At 39.8% G+C, this 16,274-nt stretch overlaps 1 protein-coding gene and 1 long non-coding RNA gene across 5 annotated transcripts in view; one reads left to right on the plus strand and one right to left on the minus strand.

Annotated features, from left to right (window-relative positions):
* The window catches only part of LOC308186644 (dystrophin-like), a 114,193-nt gene that overhangs the window by 22,709 nt on the left and 75,210 nt on the right, over positions 1 to 16,274 (plus strand). The gene's annotated exons all lie outside the window — the stretch shown is intronic.
* LOC308186647 lies at positions 2,238 to 8,531 on the minus strand. Its single transcript, XR_013944173.1, has 2 exons — positions 5,177 to 8,531; positions 2,238 to 2,425 (listed from the first exon to the last, which is right to left on the minus strand). It is a non-coding gene; the product is annotated as an uncharacterized lncRNA (long non-coding RNA).

Consider the following 16,274-nt stretch of genomic DNA (forward strand, 5'->3'; position numbering starts at 1 on the left):
ATTTTAAATAGATTTCACCTTGTGTAAGGAGATTTATTTATTAGAACAGGTTTTAATCTACTTACTGGAAATAAACAGTAGTTCTTCTAAGTAATCATACAATATCCTTAGTTGGAAGGGACCCATAAGGATCATTGAGTCCAACTCCTGGCTCCATAAAGATCAACCTAAAATCAGCCCATGTATCTGAGAGCATTGTCCAAACACTTAATGAAATCCGTCAGGCTCAGTGCTGTAACAGCTTCCCTGGTGAGCCTGTCCCAGTGCCCAACCACCCTCTGGGTGCAGACCCTTTCCCTCACACCCAACCTGACCCTCCCCTGTCCCAGCCCCACGCCGTTCCCTCGGGTCCTGTCGCTGTCCCCAGAGAGCAGAGCTCAGCGCCTGCCCCTCCGCTCCCCTCGTGAGGGAGCTGCAGGCCGCCATGAGGCCTCCCCTCAGCCTCCTCTGCTCTGCGCTGAACAAACCAAGGGACCTCAGCCCCTCCTCATACATCTTGCCCTCCAGGCCCTTCACCATCTTTATAGTCCTCCTTTGGGCACTCTCTAATAGTTTCATGTCTTTTACTGTGGTGCCTCAAACTGCACACAGTGGTCGAGGTTAGGCCACACCGATGCAGCTGGTGCCAGTTGTTGACACCACATTATGTATTTGTCTCGCTAAGAATAGGTCTAGATCAAAACATCCTGCTTAGATCTTAGAATCTCAGTTACTATAGTATTTCCAAAATCTGTACCTTTAGCACTACGATATGTGTAAATATGATATATGTAGATTTAAGAAAAAAAGACAGAAAAGATGGTTTAGTTAAGGAAATGTTGAGTATGAGGTGAGACTTGGAGATTCTTATTCCTTATAAATTGAATATAGCAGAGGGCTTTTCCTTAAAATTGATCAAAAAAAACTAATAGGTACCTTCATATTCTTCATTTTGAGGATAACTGAAAGAATTTGCTTTATCGCAAGTTGCTTAGATGTTATATAAATATTCCACTGCAAAGTTGGAGCAGATAGGCCACTATCTGCCTGGCTGTTAATCTGGACTGGAAAAGCTGCCAAACAGATTGCTGAACTTTGTATAAAAACTCATACAAGCATCTTGGATTTTTTTTTTTTTAAATTTGGTCAGAAATGAAAGGTTAATTAAGGTGCTGACTTGGTAGGAATGAATAATGTTAATTGATGACATGTTTGATTAAAATCTCTGGATTTGAAATGGGGTAGGAGGGAAGAGATGCTGTGGACTGAGACTCCTTTTTAGGCATGTTATTCTCACAAATCCCCTGTGCACAGTTGAGCAACCACTGAAGGCAATAGAAATAAGATGTTAACCACCTAGTAAAAACTAGTACTAGGTCAGAACTTTGAGTCAAGTTAGCCCCTGTGCCTTATACCAGGAACAAAGCATTGATGTATATATGAAATAGACTACTTTGCTTAAAAGGTGAATCTAATGTAAAAATACTTCTTTCCAGATAGTGATTGGCAGTTCTGAGGGTTTTTTCACCTTTGCTGCTACTATAATAATAAAAGACAATGTTTATATTATGCCTCACCCTTCTAATGCAGTGGCAGCGTGCATTTCCTTTGAGCTGAAGAAACTTACAAGGGTAAAACTTTTTCAGCTGTTGAATACAGTGGATTGTGTTCTGTAGTTTAAACTCTTGAAAATATCCTGCTATATACTTTTTTTGCTTAAGTAGGCACAAAGATGTACACAGGAAGGCATTTTTTCAGAAGTTCCTATTGAAATTGTAAGGAAAAATCGTTGTCATTTGTGCCAGTATCCCAGATGTTTCTCTGTTGTTTTATTTGGATTCTTTCTTTCTTGACTGTGTAAAAGTTAAATTCCTGAGTGTGGAGAACATCTCAGACTGCATAAGACAGAATCCAAGCTCTGTGAGTCTGAAATTCCAGATTTGTGTATTATAGAAAACAAACTTTAAAAACTCATGATTAAGATGGTGTACTAATCATTATTTTAAACCTACTTCTTTAGCTTCTGATTGTAAAATGTGGAAATTTTTTAGCTGTTGAATTCTTGATAGCGCTTTTTATGGTATTTCTCATGCTAAATAATGATTGGTAAGAGGAATAAAATGGATTAATGATAGACTGTGGACTATTTTAGTGAGAAATAAGGTGCCACAATTACCAGGGAGTGAGAAAAACAGAAATGCTGATAATCACTAAAATAACTTCAGGAGTAAAATGTTTGACCCAGAAGGAATAAATAGTAACCTGTAAATTGTTTTTCTTTAATCAAAACCATCTATGGCAAAAACAAATTTCAGCCTATTTGAAAGTGCTTTTAGTGTCTGGTAATAAAGAAGTGCTCCACTTCTTAAAAAGTTTCTTTCAGCTGAAAAACTTTTCATATGGTGCGTATTCAGTTCTTCTTTATGTTACAGAAAGTCTCAACATGCTGCAAAAGGAGAGAGGAAAGTTAGCAAAAATCTCTTACTGCAGAATATGAAAGATTCTGTTCAACAAAATATAATAATAAAAAAGAACTACCTGAACATTTGCATGCTTCTTTCTTTATTCTTTGTGCTTGCTGTGGGCCAGATCTGAGAACCTTGTTATTTGAAGAAAGTGTGTTTTCAAACAGTCAAATTTTGTCAATTTCAGAACAGAAGAGAAGGCAAGGTTGTCTTGAATTTAAAATTCTCAAAAGGACTGAGAAGAGTATTTCTTAAAGTTACTTAGTGCATGAATACTGTGACAATTGCAAGGACTATCAGTTCAACTAATAACCCAGTGAAAGTGGCTTTTGTTGTTAAAACTTCCTGAGAGTTAAACATCAGATAAAAGGTGTAGTGGCCCCTGGGCTTGAATTTCAAAGTAATAGCTTTAGGTAAGTTCCCAAGTATATGGGTATTATAGCAGTTCTGTGAATTGGGGAAGATACTGTGTGACTGTGCATGGTTATAATAATAACAAAACCATGACTTAGAGTTAGGACACTTACAGAAGTTTCTCCTTTAAAAGTTATAAAATAATTCTCTCTTCAAAGTATTGAGATAATGTGCTAGACCTGATTAAACTCAGTTGCTCATTCCCTGTGGAATTTTTTCTGGCTTTAATAGGGTAGTTACTTTGGAGACTTTGTGTCAGCCAATAAAGTAACTTGTGTGTGGGATGCATGACAAAAGTGATCATTTAATTCAGCCATAGATTTTGAGCAAGTCTGATCTTGTAGGAGAAGTTACTCCAATCTCTGGCAGCCTGTCCACTCCATGAAATAAAGAAATCTAGAGATACGTGATAAGTTCATGAACCGTGCAAGCCATAGCCCCTGCAGTTAAAAAGATAGAGCCTTCAGTTAAAAAGACAAATGCTGGTTCTTTTGTTTTGTTTGAGCACAGAGGAAAAGGAGAATTCAGTTCCAGTTTGCAAGTTATCATTTACTTCCCAGGCAGAGATGATGTTTGCACAGCCTTCATTTACAGTAGCAAAACAGTCATCATTTGATTAAGCCATCTTGCAATGAAGGATGCAAGATGTGAGTGCAGCCACGCAAATAGTCTGAATCGTTGCCATGTGGGGTCCAGTAGAAAGCAGTAAGATTCTGTTCTTTCAGTGGCAGTCAAAGAGAGAGATCGTAATTCCTGCTGAAATACACTAATTTCTCTTTATAGTTAAGCTAGCTTTGTTGTTTACTATTATGAAAATGCTGATTGTTGATGTAGCCAGAAAAATTTTTGTGTGCCTAAGAGCAGTTAGTTTTATGAAATCTTAGTAAATTGGTGTATTCCGAGTGGAAATGCTGGACATTTTCATCTTGGTACTTGTTAGCAGAAGGTCATATGGAACATTCATCCACCAGGCGGTGGAAGAAACAAATTTAAGTTCAAGCCTCTGGATGAGAGATTGAAGGAAGATATTTATATGAATTTTTGGGGTAGTATTCATGTTAACAACCTTCATCTCTAGACCAGAACTCAACATCTGAGCTAGGTAGACTCTGTACTCAGAGAATATTGATATTTTTGAGTCATCTAAGATGGTGTGTTGGTTTTTTCCATTTGGAGAGAGGGAGGAAGGGAGGGAGAGGTAGGGGGCAGTTCAGAATGAGTTGAATCAGATCCTAAAGGTGGATAATTCCTTTGAAATAGTACATTCTGGTTTTGATCTTAACTGTGAGGGATTCTAAACTAGTTCACGTGCATGAGTGTAACTCTGTGAAATGTATTCCAGCCTTTAAGTGTGGTTGTCTAAAGATCAAAATGTCAAAAAAGACCATAAGAGTTATAACCCCTTCTATTGTGATTTTCATCAGCAGTTGACATTGTTCCATAACAGGACAGTGCATCTCAAGTGATTTCCTTACATCCTCAGTGTGTTTGTGTTAAGCCTCTGGACAAGATTTTCTGGGCACAGTAATGACTTTCCTGTACTGATTGTAAAAAATACCTTGAGAGAGGATTTTCATTTCTCCATACAAACAAAATGAATCAATTTTCTATTGATTCCAAAGAGAACATGTGATAGTGGTTGAAATGATTAAATCTAGAAAGAGGGGGGGAAAAAAACATCATCCATCTTCAGTCAGTTCTTGCATTTTTAAGATACTTAAAATAAATATGTTTGGAAGGCAGGACTACAGTGAAATTTAGTTTTTCCTTAAGATTTTTTCCTAATATTTCTAACTTTGTGATTGCATATTAGAAGAAGAAGCTGCATTGTTATAATCATTGTAGAGGTGGTGGATTTACTCATTTTCTGATATTTTAGATTATTTGCTCTGCACATAGGGCAAAAGCTGTTTCTAAAAATACAGGAAAGTTTTTCTTTTGCTGTAGATAATTTTCGATGGCTTCATTTAAACAACGTACCTTGAAAAGTCATGGCCTAATCAGAAGAACCAAAATTTAGAAAAGATTCATGGCAAGTCTGGAGGCACTTAAGTGGCTAATAGCAGTCCCTGATGGGGCACTTGTACATACACACACATACGCGCATGCAAAAGATAAAGGAACAAGGCTTTATAGGATCATACTAGTTTTTCTTTAAAGTTTTCCTTCATTTCCATCTATAAATTTTTAAACTAATGGCCTAATGAGCAGTGTTTTTTATAGTAGTTGCTTTCTGGAAGCTAGGTGAAAAAGAATAGCCTCAGATTAATGATTCTTTCATGGAAAAAAAAAAATGAAAAAATCATGTATTTACTTACGAGTAGATACTGGAGGTAGCAATTTCATGAATACCATGAGTACAGGAGAATTTCAGTCACAGCTTTCATCTAGAATTCAAACAGCAGAGAGATCATTGTTGGAATGATGTTGCACTACTTCCAAAAAAAGGGGCTTGTGGACTTGAGATTTTTCTGGTTTCTTTATAGCTTGCTGCGATTTCAGGAGTTTTTTCTTTTGTATAGAGCCTTGCAGAAAGCAGGCTATTGATTGTCTTCTGATGGTTCTGATTTGTAGACTCATAGAATAGAATCATAGACACTTCCCACCAGGTCAGATTGCTCAAAACCCCATCCAACCTGGCCTTGAGCACTTCCAGGAATGGGTCATCCACAGCTTCTCTGGGCAGTTTGTTCCAGTGCCTCACCACCCTCAGAGTAAAGACTTTCTTCCTTATATCTAATCTGAGCCTACCCTCTTTTAGTTTAAAACCACTGTTACCTCTTGTCCTATCACTACACTTACATAAAGAATTCCTCTCCAGCTTTACTGTAGACCCTCTTTGGATGGCTGCTATAAAGTCTCCCAAGAGCCTTCTGTTCTTTAGGCTAAACAACCCCAACTCTCTGAGCCTGTCTCCATAGGAGAGGTGCTCCAGCCCCTTGATCATCTTTGTGGCCCTCCTCTGGACTCGTTCCAACAGGTCCATGTCCTCATTGTGCTGGGGGCCACAGAGCTGAATGCGATACGCCAGGTAGGGTCTCAGGAGAGCAGAGCTGGACCTGCTCGCCATGCCTCTTTTGATGCAGCCCTGGATACAGTTGGCTTTCTGGGCTGCAGGCGCTCATTGCTGGCTCGTGTCGAGCTTCTTATCAACCAACACCCCCAGGTCCTTCTCCACAGGGCTGCTCTCAATCCATTCTCCACCCAGCCTGTATTTGTGCTTTGGATTGCCCTGGCCCAGATGCAGGACCTTGCAGTCAGCTTTGTTGAACTTCATGAACTTCAACTACATCCACCTCTTGCCTCAAGACCTGTAGATACCTCTCATCAGGTCCCATGGACTTGTATGACTTCAGGTTCCTTAGATGGTCTTGAACCTGATCTTCTCCTACCCAGGCCAGTTCATCATTCTCCCAGTCCCTGCCTTTGCCTCCTGGAACTTGGACTGTGTGGCTAGAGCTCTTGCCTGGAGAAGACTGAGGCACGGAAGTCATCCAGTACCTCAGCCTTCTCTGTATCCTGGGTAACTAGGTCTCCCATTTCCTCTGGGGGAGGGCCCACAATTTCCCTAGTCTTCACTGTATCACTGAGGTACCTGTAGAAGCCTTTCTTGTTGCCCTTGACATCCCTGGCCAAATTTAATTCTAATAGGGCCTTAGCTTCCCTAACCTGATCCCTGACTGCTTGGACAATTTCTGTGTGTTCCTCACAGGCTGCCTGTCTTGCTTCCACTCTCTGTAGGCCTCCTTTTTCTGTGAGAGGTTGGCCAGGAGTTCCTTGTTCAGCCATGCAGGTCTCCTGGTCATTTTACTCGACATCCTCTATGTTGGTATGCATCTCTCCTGAGCTTGGAGGAGGTGATCCTTGAATTGCTCTGTTTATACCGTTGCTCTAAATAACAGTGTATTTTATATAGAGATGGCCAGAAAAGTTGTTGTATGTATTAAGCTCTCTGTGGGTAATATTTTTGAGATGTGACCTTTAGGGATTATTCTGCCAACCAGAGTGGCTGTATCAAAAATCAATCTAATCTGAAGAAAAACTACTTGAGCAATAAACAGGGCAATTCTGTGAATAAGAACTGGGAAGGGGAGAGAAAATAAATAAAAAGTCTTAAGTGTGTGTCCTGGTTCCAGTTAGGACAGAGTTAATTTTTCCTCCTAGTAGCTGGTAGAGTGCTATGTTTTGGATTAGGATGAGAAGAGCGCTGATAACATGCTGATGTTTTAATTGTTGCAGAGCAGTGTTTACACCAGGCCAAGGACTTTTCGGCTTCTCGCTCTGTCCTGCCAGCGAGCAGGCTGGGGGTGCAGCAGGAGCTGGGAGGGGACAGACCCAGGACAGCTGACCCAAACTGGCCAAAGGGGTATTCCATACCATCTGACGTCATGCTAAACAATATATAGGGGTGGCTGGCCGGGGTGGGGGGCCGGCTGCTCGGGGATAGGTTGGGCATCGGTCAGCGGGTGGTGAGCAATCCCATTGTGCATCACTTGTTTTCTTACACATTATTATTGTTAATACTATTATCATTATCACTATTATTATTATTATTGTTATTATTATTTTCCTGTCTTAATAAACTGTCTTTATCTCAACTCACCGGCTTCACTTTCCCGTTTCTCTCCCCCATCCCAGAGAGGGAGCGGGGAGGGTGAGCGAACGGCTGTGTGGTGTTTAGCTGCCAGCCGGGTTAAACCACAACAGTCCTTTGCCACTGCTCGGGGGATAAGAGGGTGGTGGTGAAGGAGAAAGGGAGAGTGAACAGGTAGGGAAACATGTCTTCCCCTGTCCCCTTCACAGATTGGCTCCCTAACGAAAACAGGCAATAGGTGTAATTGCTAATAGTTTCCGAGATGTGGGTTCCAAAGTATAGAGTCGACGTCAGTGCTGAGTACAAATACCAGGTTAGAGTCGTGACCAGATATTTCATCATTTCATAAGCCATCGTTACACCGCACAGTACCATAACAATCTTAAACCAGGGCCCGGAAAGGATAAACAGTGCAACAGGGAGCACATACAGAAAGTAACGCGCTATAAAACTCAATTTGGAAAACAGGCACAGTAGACTGGAGATTAAGGCAATCAGCATCGTGACTAGCAACTATTAAGCAGGTCCAATACTTATACCAATTTTAGTTTAACACACTCTGGTCAAATTTGTCGATATCTCAACCCTTCGAGCCCCACGTTGGGCGCCAAAAGGGTTGTTGTGGTTTAACCCGGCTGGCAGCTAAACACCACACAGCCATTCGCTCACCCTCCCCGCTCCCTCTCTGGGATGGGGGAGAGAAACGGGAAAGTGAAGCCGGTGAGTTGAGATAAAGACAGTTTATTAAGACGGGAATATAATAATAACAATAATAATAATAATAGTGATAATGATAATAGTATTAATAATAATAATGTGTAAGAAAACAAGTGATGCACAATGCAATTGCTCACCACCCGCTGACCGATGCCCAGCCTATTCCCAAGCAGCCGGCCCCCCACCCCGGCCAGCCACCCCTATATATTGTTTAGCATGACGTCAGATGGTATGGAATACCCCTTTGGCCAGTTTGGGTCAGCTGTCCTGGGTCTGTCCCCTCCCAGCTCCTGCTGCATCCCCAGCCTGCTCGCTGGCAGGACAGAGCGAGAAGCCGAAAAGTCCTTGGCCTGGTGTAAACACTGCTCTGCAACAATTAAAACATCAGCATGTTATCAGTGCTCTTCTCATACTAATCCAAAACATAGCACCCTACCAGCTACTAGGAGGAAAATTAAGTCTGTCCTAACCGGAACCAGGACAGTGTGTTGTGTAGTTGTGTTTTTGCTTGTTTTTAAGTACCCCTCTTTTTGAAAGAACAAAATGATAGGCACATACAAAATAATCTGAATCATTTGTAGTACTTTAAATAATTTGACTTTGGAGCAAAAGGACTGATGCTCCTGAAACCATTTCTTAGTTATCCGGTAGCAAGGGAATAAAGCTGGTGTGCCACGGTTATAAGCGAGGATAACTGCTCTCTGAAATGTTTCCTGACCATTTTCCCCCTTCATTAAAATGGTACATGACTTCATTCTGGAAATGTGCTTTATGACTGCATAATTATCCTTGAATCAAATGGAAGCTTTCAAGAATTTTCTATGAAGTTACAAGTAATTAATATTTCTAGTATTATACATTGCCATAATTAAGACTTCAGCATTGGAATCACCAGTGTCTCTTACAGAAAAGTTACTTAAATATAACAGAAGTTTAAACAAAAATACTTGTATCAATGGGAAGCTGGAAATCGTGTTGAATTTCAGTATATTAAGGCCATACAAAGGGTGCTTGGCATTTCTTGCCAGGCCTGCATGCTGCTCTGAACCTGATAAAAAAAACACTTCTCGAGTACTTGTTGTATGGTTTCTCCTGGACTCACATTCTAATTGTCTAAAAATTTCAAGTTTCAGCATTCACAAGTTATAATATACAATTTAAATAAGATGAATTGAAATCCCTCTTTATTATAGTGTTGCCTTGTGACATCCTCCCTGATATCTTTAAAACCACACAAGTCATGAGACTGTCTTCCGAGCTGCAATAAGTAAAAGGGTGAGATGGAAGGAGCAGTGGGAAGAAAAGGGTGAGGAGTGGTAATGAGGAGCAGTGAGAAACCCAAACTTCATGGGCTGTTTCTTGCCTCACTGTCAGGACTGTGACCGTAGAAGAGGGAGGAGAAAAGAAGTGGAGGCTAGGAAAGGGGGAAGAGAGATGTTGGAAGTGAACTGGGTCTGGAAGTGAAGTTGGGGCTGGCAGAGGAAGAGGAAAAACACATTCAAATGCGTTTAAATGTCCTATTTCCCAATACCAGACTTAATTAAATGTTTAGGTTATGTTAATTGGCAATAAGTGAACTTAAATTCCCTAGGTTGTATCAATTTTGCCTGTGGCAGTAACTGCTGAGTGATTTCCACATCTCTATCTCAACCCATGATTTTTTTTTGTTAGTCTTGTTCTTCCTGTTTTCTCTCTTGTTCCATGGAGGGAAAGTCCAGAGTAAGTGAGCTGCCCCATGGGGCTTGGAAGCCCCACAGCTATAGAACTAAACACAAATATAAGCAGATCAATGTGTCAGATAATGTTCTACCTTTAAATATTTGTTTTTGAACTTTTTCAGTGTGTAGAAAATAGTCTGAGGTTTTCTTGGCCTCTTAAAGAGGCAAGAGTCAGGTTATTTAAGATTATTAGTGACCTGTGAATGGAGGAAGTCTGGATTCTGCTCTCTACCCTGGATGCTTGATTATAATAGTTTTAATTAGTTGATCAGTGTGAAGAATATAGGAAATTCTGTATTTTTATGAAAGCAGTTGCCCTGGGACTGGAGATCAGGAGTGCAGTTATGCTTCAGTCACGTATGGCTCTGAAGGTGTTTGTTTAGAGTTTGCTTTGGCAATGCATGCACAGCCTACAAGGCCAGGATAGAATAAGATCTATTTAATTGAGTTAAGCCAGAGGTGATGAGATAATGCTGCCCATGTAGCTTTTGTTTACTCTTCTGATCGAGCTTCTGTAAATCTGTATTCTGGTGTTTGTGGTCACAGAGAGGAACCACTGGTAGGTTGCCTCCAGGAGGTTAAATGTCCTTTAGAAGGACGAATCTCAAGATTCATATCAATAAATCGATGTATTAAAGTCAGATATTTCTGCCTGTGAAGAGTGAAATGTGATTGCTGGCAGGAGCAAGCTTCCAGAAAGGTATCAGAGAAGCTCAAGGAATTCCGGAAATTGTAGTTTGAGGACAGATGAAAGACTGTCTAAAGGTCACGTGCATTGCTGCTCTGTGGACCCTACAGTAATTGCATGCTCATTCCCCCAGTGTCACTAATGATAATGTTCTATTAATCAAGGGTTTTGTGCATGATTATTAGGGGAAAGTATTCAGTTGTGAAACTAAAACTAGAATTTAAGAGACTTTCCTAATGAGAAATTGTGTGTGGAAGAAAGGCATAGCTTTAGAATATTAATATGTATTGAATTCTACTCAGTAATGAATGGTTATCGTAACAGAAAATATCCGGGATGGCGTAGCAGAACTTCACCATGCCTTTCCCAGCTTACGTTTGCCAACTCTAGCACTGCGTTTTGTCTGTAGTGTGTGTCCAGGTAGATGATGGATAAGCAGCTGACAGGGAACTGTCAGCATGTTTTAGAAAGAACAAATTGTGCCTGGCCATCCGGATTGCTTTTTCTGATGAGATGACTAATGGGGTGGATAAGGCGAAATCAAAGACTGTTGTTTACCGTGATTCTAACAAGAATTCCATAGTATCCCTTACAGGCATGTCAGAGAGACGTGAATGGAGAAGTGACCGGACTTCTGGTTTCAAGGGGCTGTGATCAGTAGTACAAAATCTGCAGATGGCTGGTTACATGCAGTGCTCCTCAGGGGTGGATAGAAGGTCTGATACTGCTTTTGATGTCTTCAATAATGACCTCGGTGATGAGACAGGATACGCTTCAGCAAGTCTGCAAATAATTCCTGGCTGATAGTCAGCCAGCAGGTCCCCCTTGCAGCAGGGAGCCCAGCTGCTTACTGGGCTGAATTACTAAGAATGTAGACAGCAGGTTGAGGGAATTCAGCAGTGTTGGATTCAGCACTTGTGAGATTGCTTCTAGGGTATGGTGTCCAATCTGAGGTTCTCTAGTACAACAAAAAATCATTGATATACTGAAACAAATCCAGAGGAGGACCTGCAAAATGTTCAGGGTGCTGGGGGAGTTCTCATTGCTGGCCATAGTTTGGTAGTGGGAGGGTGCTGGGAGGATAGGGTCTTCTCAGTCTCTTTACAAAGCAGTGAAAAGGGGCATTAAAATTTGATGTAAAAAACATATTTTTTACCATGAGGATGGTCAAACACTGGAGCAGGTGCCTAGAGAGGCTGTGAGATCACTTTTCTGGGATATATGCACAAGTCACTGGGACAAGGCAGTGAGCAACCCAATAGAAATCGGCCCTTCTTTAGGTCTGTTTGTTACAAGATGATCTAGAAATCTCTCCCAAGCTAAATTGCTCTGACTGTGTCACTTGTCAAACAAGATTGCTCTTTACAAAAGCTGTCTGGTCCTATTGTATATCAGGTTTTTCTATGTCTGCCACTTCTATTACTTATTACCATTATTCCATATACTATCACTAGTAAGTATAGAAGCCTTTCTAAAAGTCGTCATCCCATCTTCCACCTTTCAGGCCTCATATTCTGAGTTGATTTTAGATGAGATGTTACCTGTAACACCTTGTGGCTCAGTTTCACCCTTGAGCTGATATAGAATTCTTGGATAAATGAAATTTATTTCTTACCAGCCATCGTTCCTTTTCCATTTTCTTGCACTTTTTTTTCCTATGTATACCCTGGTTTGAGAAAGTTCCTTTAGCTGGACACTCTCCATGCCTTCCCAGACTGTTTCAGGATGGGAAGCTGTCCTGAATACTGGTTTATGTCATTTAAGTTCTCAACATTTGCCTTGTCTTTGCATGCTTCTGTTATGCTAACCCTTTCATTTGACAAAGTCTGTAGGGGGAATCCCACTTGGGATATGATTGAGAGAAGTTTTATTACTAGTTTTCATGTTTTTCTAGTTGTTCCTTCTTGGCTGGTCTTCATTTTGGCTTTTCACATTGAGTCTGTTAGAATTTATTCCCCTTTCTATTTCCTCCATTTGTATGTGATTTCAGCTTTTTGAATGATGCTTCTTCTCATAACTGCTCTTCAGTCCTGCTGGATTTCTTTTGCTTGAGTCTTCAATCCTTCCCTTCATCCCTTCTTTTTATGTTCATTTGCTGCCTGCTCCCTTGTGATTAAAATCCTGATCTGCTTTTGGATTCTTCTCTCGATTCTCAATCTTGCAAATGATAAATGGATGTTGTGCTGTCTGCATGACAGGAGTTATGATCTGGAAGTAGTCATCTAACTTCCTTTGTTTCTTTAGCAGTTGTCCTTTGTAGTCTGGTCACTGATTCTTCTGCAGTAATTTTTCCTTCTCTCAAGGAAACTGCTCTCTCATCTGCTTGCTAGCTCAATACATGCCAGAGATTCCTGCTCCCACCTCCCGTGTTATATTAAGCTGCTCCTTTTTTATGTTATTTTTCCCACCATTTTTTTAAGGAAGTTTAATAGTACTTAGTTGTCTAAAGTACAGAAATTGTGTTTCTTTCTCAAACTTTCTGAAGTAAATTATTTAAGAACAATGGTAGATAACTAAGGACGCATTGCTTTTGCTTCCCTTTCTTTTTACAGCTTCACCCATCTTTTTTCTTTTTTGCCTGAGCCACAGAAAATATGAATTGTTTGCTACTATAACACATGTAATTTTAATTTTATTTAAGGAAAAAAAAAAGTAACTTCATTTATCTCTTGTGAAGTATTCAGAAACGTTTGGTGTTTTTAGCTGTATTTCTGAAGCTTTTTCTTCTCCTTACTATGTTATTCGTGTATGTCTATTATAATGAATATTATCTGTAGTTTTACTTGTGTGACACCATTTTTCAATTTATATAACATCCCACCTAGAAATGAATTAGGCAGCACTAAACATAAAAGAAAGTAAATAAATTAAAAAAAAAAACTTTTAGTTTTGAATCACTTCTTAAACCAAAGCAACTGAAAAATAATTCATTCCGATGCACCATAATAAGCTGTTTTGATATGGTGCGAAGGTCCTTAAATGGACAGTTTTATATAAACTTTCTTCCAGTAATTTAGTATCTTCAACTACTGCCATTAAATCTCTGGTTTTGGAACTCTGACACCTTTCATAGTTTTTCTTTTTGTCTGTTTTGCAAAGTCCTGTGATAACTGACAGATGTTGCCTCTATGCCAAACATAAAATCTTTCTTTGAAACTTTCCTGTTAATCCACTGAGGTCTATGTTACAAGGTAGGAAACTCTCCATATATTTGACTGGGAAAAGTTATATAAGGATGGCTCTCAACGGTATCAAACACAAAGAGCAGACTTGCATTAAAATGGTAAGGATTATATGCTGTGTGTTCTGATGCTTGGGTTTTATAGGGCAATTGATCTAAATCAGTGTAGTAGATCCAAGGGGAATACTGACAGGTTTAGAAGGGGCCCATGCTCCAGTTAATGTGTTGGAAGATCTCCCCATTAGGGTGGAAGTTAAGGAATTCCCATGTGTTTGTACATCATTAGTATAAGATTTCATGTTCACAAGCGCTAATTATGAAACAGATAGCAGGGAAAATCCTTCAACTGTCATTCATTACAATGTTGGACGACTGAGTGGCTCTTCCTGTATTAATTTTTAAGAGCAGAAACAATTATGATCTAACTCCAAATGCCAGGACACAGCATTTCAAATGCCAATAAACTCATTCTCACCTGGCGTACACCACACAGAGAACAGCCACCAGTCAATATATTTCCAGTGTGAGATACATCGGACACAGTACCAGGCAGGGGATGCAGGTAAGTGGAAGCAGCCTGGAACATTTTGTTCCTGGCATGGCAGTCTTGTGTCAAGTGTCTTACACCAGCTGGGTGATTGAAAAAACAAGCATCGCTCTGTTTGATCCAGCCTTCTCTCCAGATCCATTCTGAAAAAACACTCAGATTTTACAAACCTCACTGAAGGGAATAAATACTACTTCTAGTAAGAATCTGGGTAATGTACTGATGGCATTGTGGGAGTGTTCGTACTTGGAACACAAGAGCATGGTCTGTCAAGAAGGATGATTTCTCTTGAGAAGAAGGTTGAGTTAGGATTCACTGGTTTGAGAAATACCCCTGAGTAAGCCTGAGTTCCAGATCGTGAATTACATCTGGAAAGTTAGGAAAAGCTGCTTTCAAACCTCCGAAGTAGGGAAAGTCAGTCCAAAGTCTTGAGAACAAGGAAAACAGTGGGATTTTAATCAAAAACTGCAGTTTAACTATTGCATAGAATTGAAGTATTTAATTTTTTACTATTCCTACTATGAGGTGATACTACAGTTATTGTTTCCAGCTTTTGTTATGAAGACTTCTACTTTTCCAAAACTAAATGAATAATGAGCTCTGCTCTTATTGAGTGTTTAATCTTCAAAGCACATTAAAAAATATTAATTAATCCCCACAAAAATCCCTGTGAGGACTGTATGCAAGCATTATCATCCTTTCACAGATGGTAAAGGCAGTTAACACATCTCTAGTAATGCTGGAGAAAACAACTTTTTTTTCCAGAAGCCCATCCAGTTCTGTCAGTTTGTTTTTACAGCAAAAAATATATCATTACTGAGATAGCTGTGAAGTGGAAAAAAACATTCTGGATTTTAATAGGCAGTTATATCTCTATACCTCCAACTTTGTTTCAAATTTGCTTAATGTGCTGCTCTGAATTCAAGATGATTTATTTTATACTTCAGAGGAGTTAGTTTTGGTCATGGATGAGCTAGTTGCAATCCAATTGCTAGTTTTCTGAACAAGGGCTGTTGTTTAACTGTACTGAATCAAATTCCTTGATACATGGTTTAATAAAACAGCAGAGCGGTGTTTGACCCAGTCACTCAACCTTTGAATTAAAGTTGTAGCTTAAAATTGCTTGCAATTAATTATCAGAGGTTTGCTAACTTTTAGCATTTAAAAATGAAAACATTTTTTTAAGATTCTTTGCATAAGTTTAAATAATTTTAAAATTAACATTGAATGCTGTAATTCTTAAATTTTAAAGTTGACAGCTAATCTGTGATTAAACTTTTTATTCTTTCACTTTTTTGTTACTATTGAACCAGCATCTTCAAAATGTTTCATAAATGAGAACAAAATTTTGATGTGGAGACTGATTTACATTGTTTCTAATTCTGTGTGCAAATCAAATAGTCTACAATCACGTAGTTCTTCTTCATGAACCTCTTGTTCAGAAACTACTTAAAACTTTCTGACACCTAGTCCTTTCATCTACTGAATGTCATCTTTCAGTGTTAAATGCATCTGCTAGGAAGTAGTGTCTAAATTAAGTTGCTCTGTACTGATTGGGGTAAGGCCTCTGATAACTAGAGCTGTGCACACCATCTGAGGGTGCTCGGCATCACTGAAAACCAAGCCTTTTTTGTATCCATTCCTCCGGTTTGAGTCCCTTAGCTCGAAGTGGCAAATGATGTCAGGTCAGCTTATGCAGTTGTGTTCCTCCTGGTGGTACTCAGCATGAGAGGCAGGGTGGAAGCTGGTGCTCTTTCCTCTGCTGACGAGCGCACTTGTAGCGTATTGCCAGATCTTGTATTTCATTTCTGCTGCAGTGTGGGGCATAAGAAACTGAAGCACTTGATCAAATTTGTCCTGTTCTCAGTGGGCAGCTGATGATGGTTCAGTATTACAAGAAGGTGGTCCTTTTTGGAAGAGACTCTAGCTTGCTTTAAATTGTCAGGCGTAAGTAGAAAATCCTGTCACAGG

Source organism: Anser brachyrhynchus, assembly GCF_964034855.1.
Source record: "Anser brachyrhynchus genome assembly, contig: SCAFFOLD_319, whole genome shotgun sequence".
Classification (NCBI taxonomy): Eukaryota; Metazoa; Chordata; class Aves; order Anseriformes; family Anatidae; genus Anser; species Anser brachyrhynchus.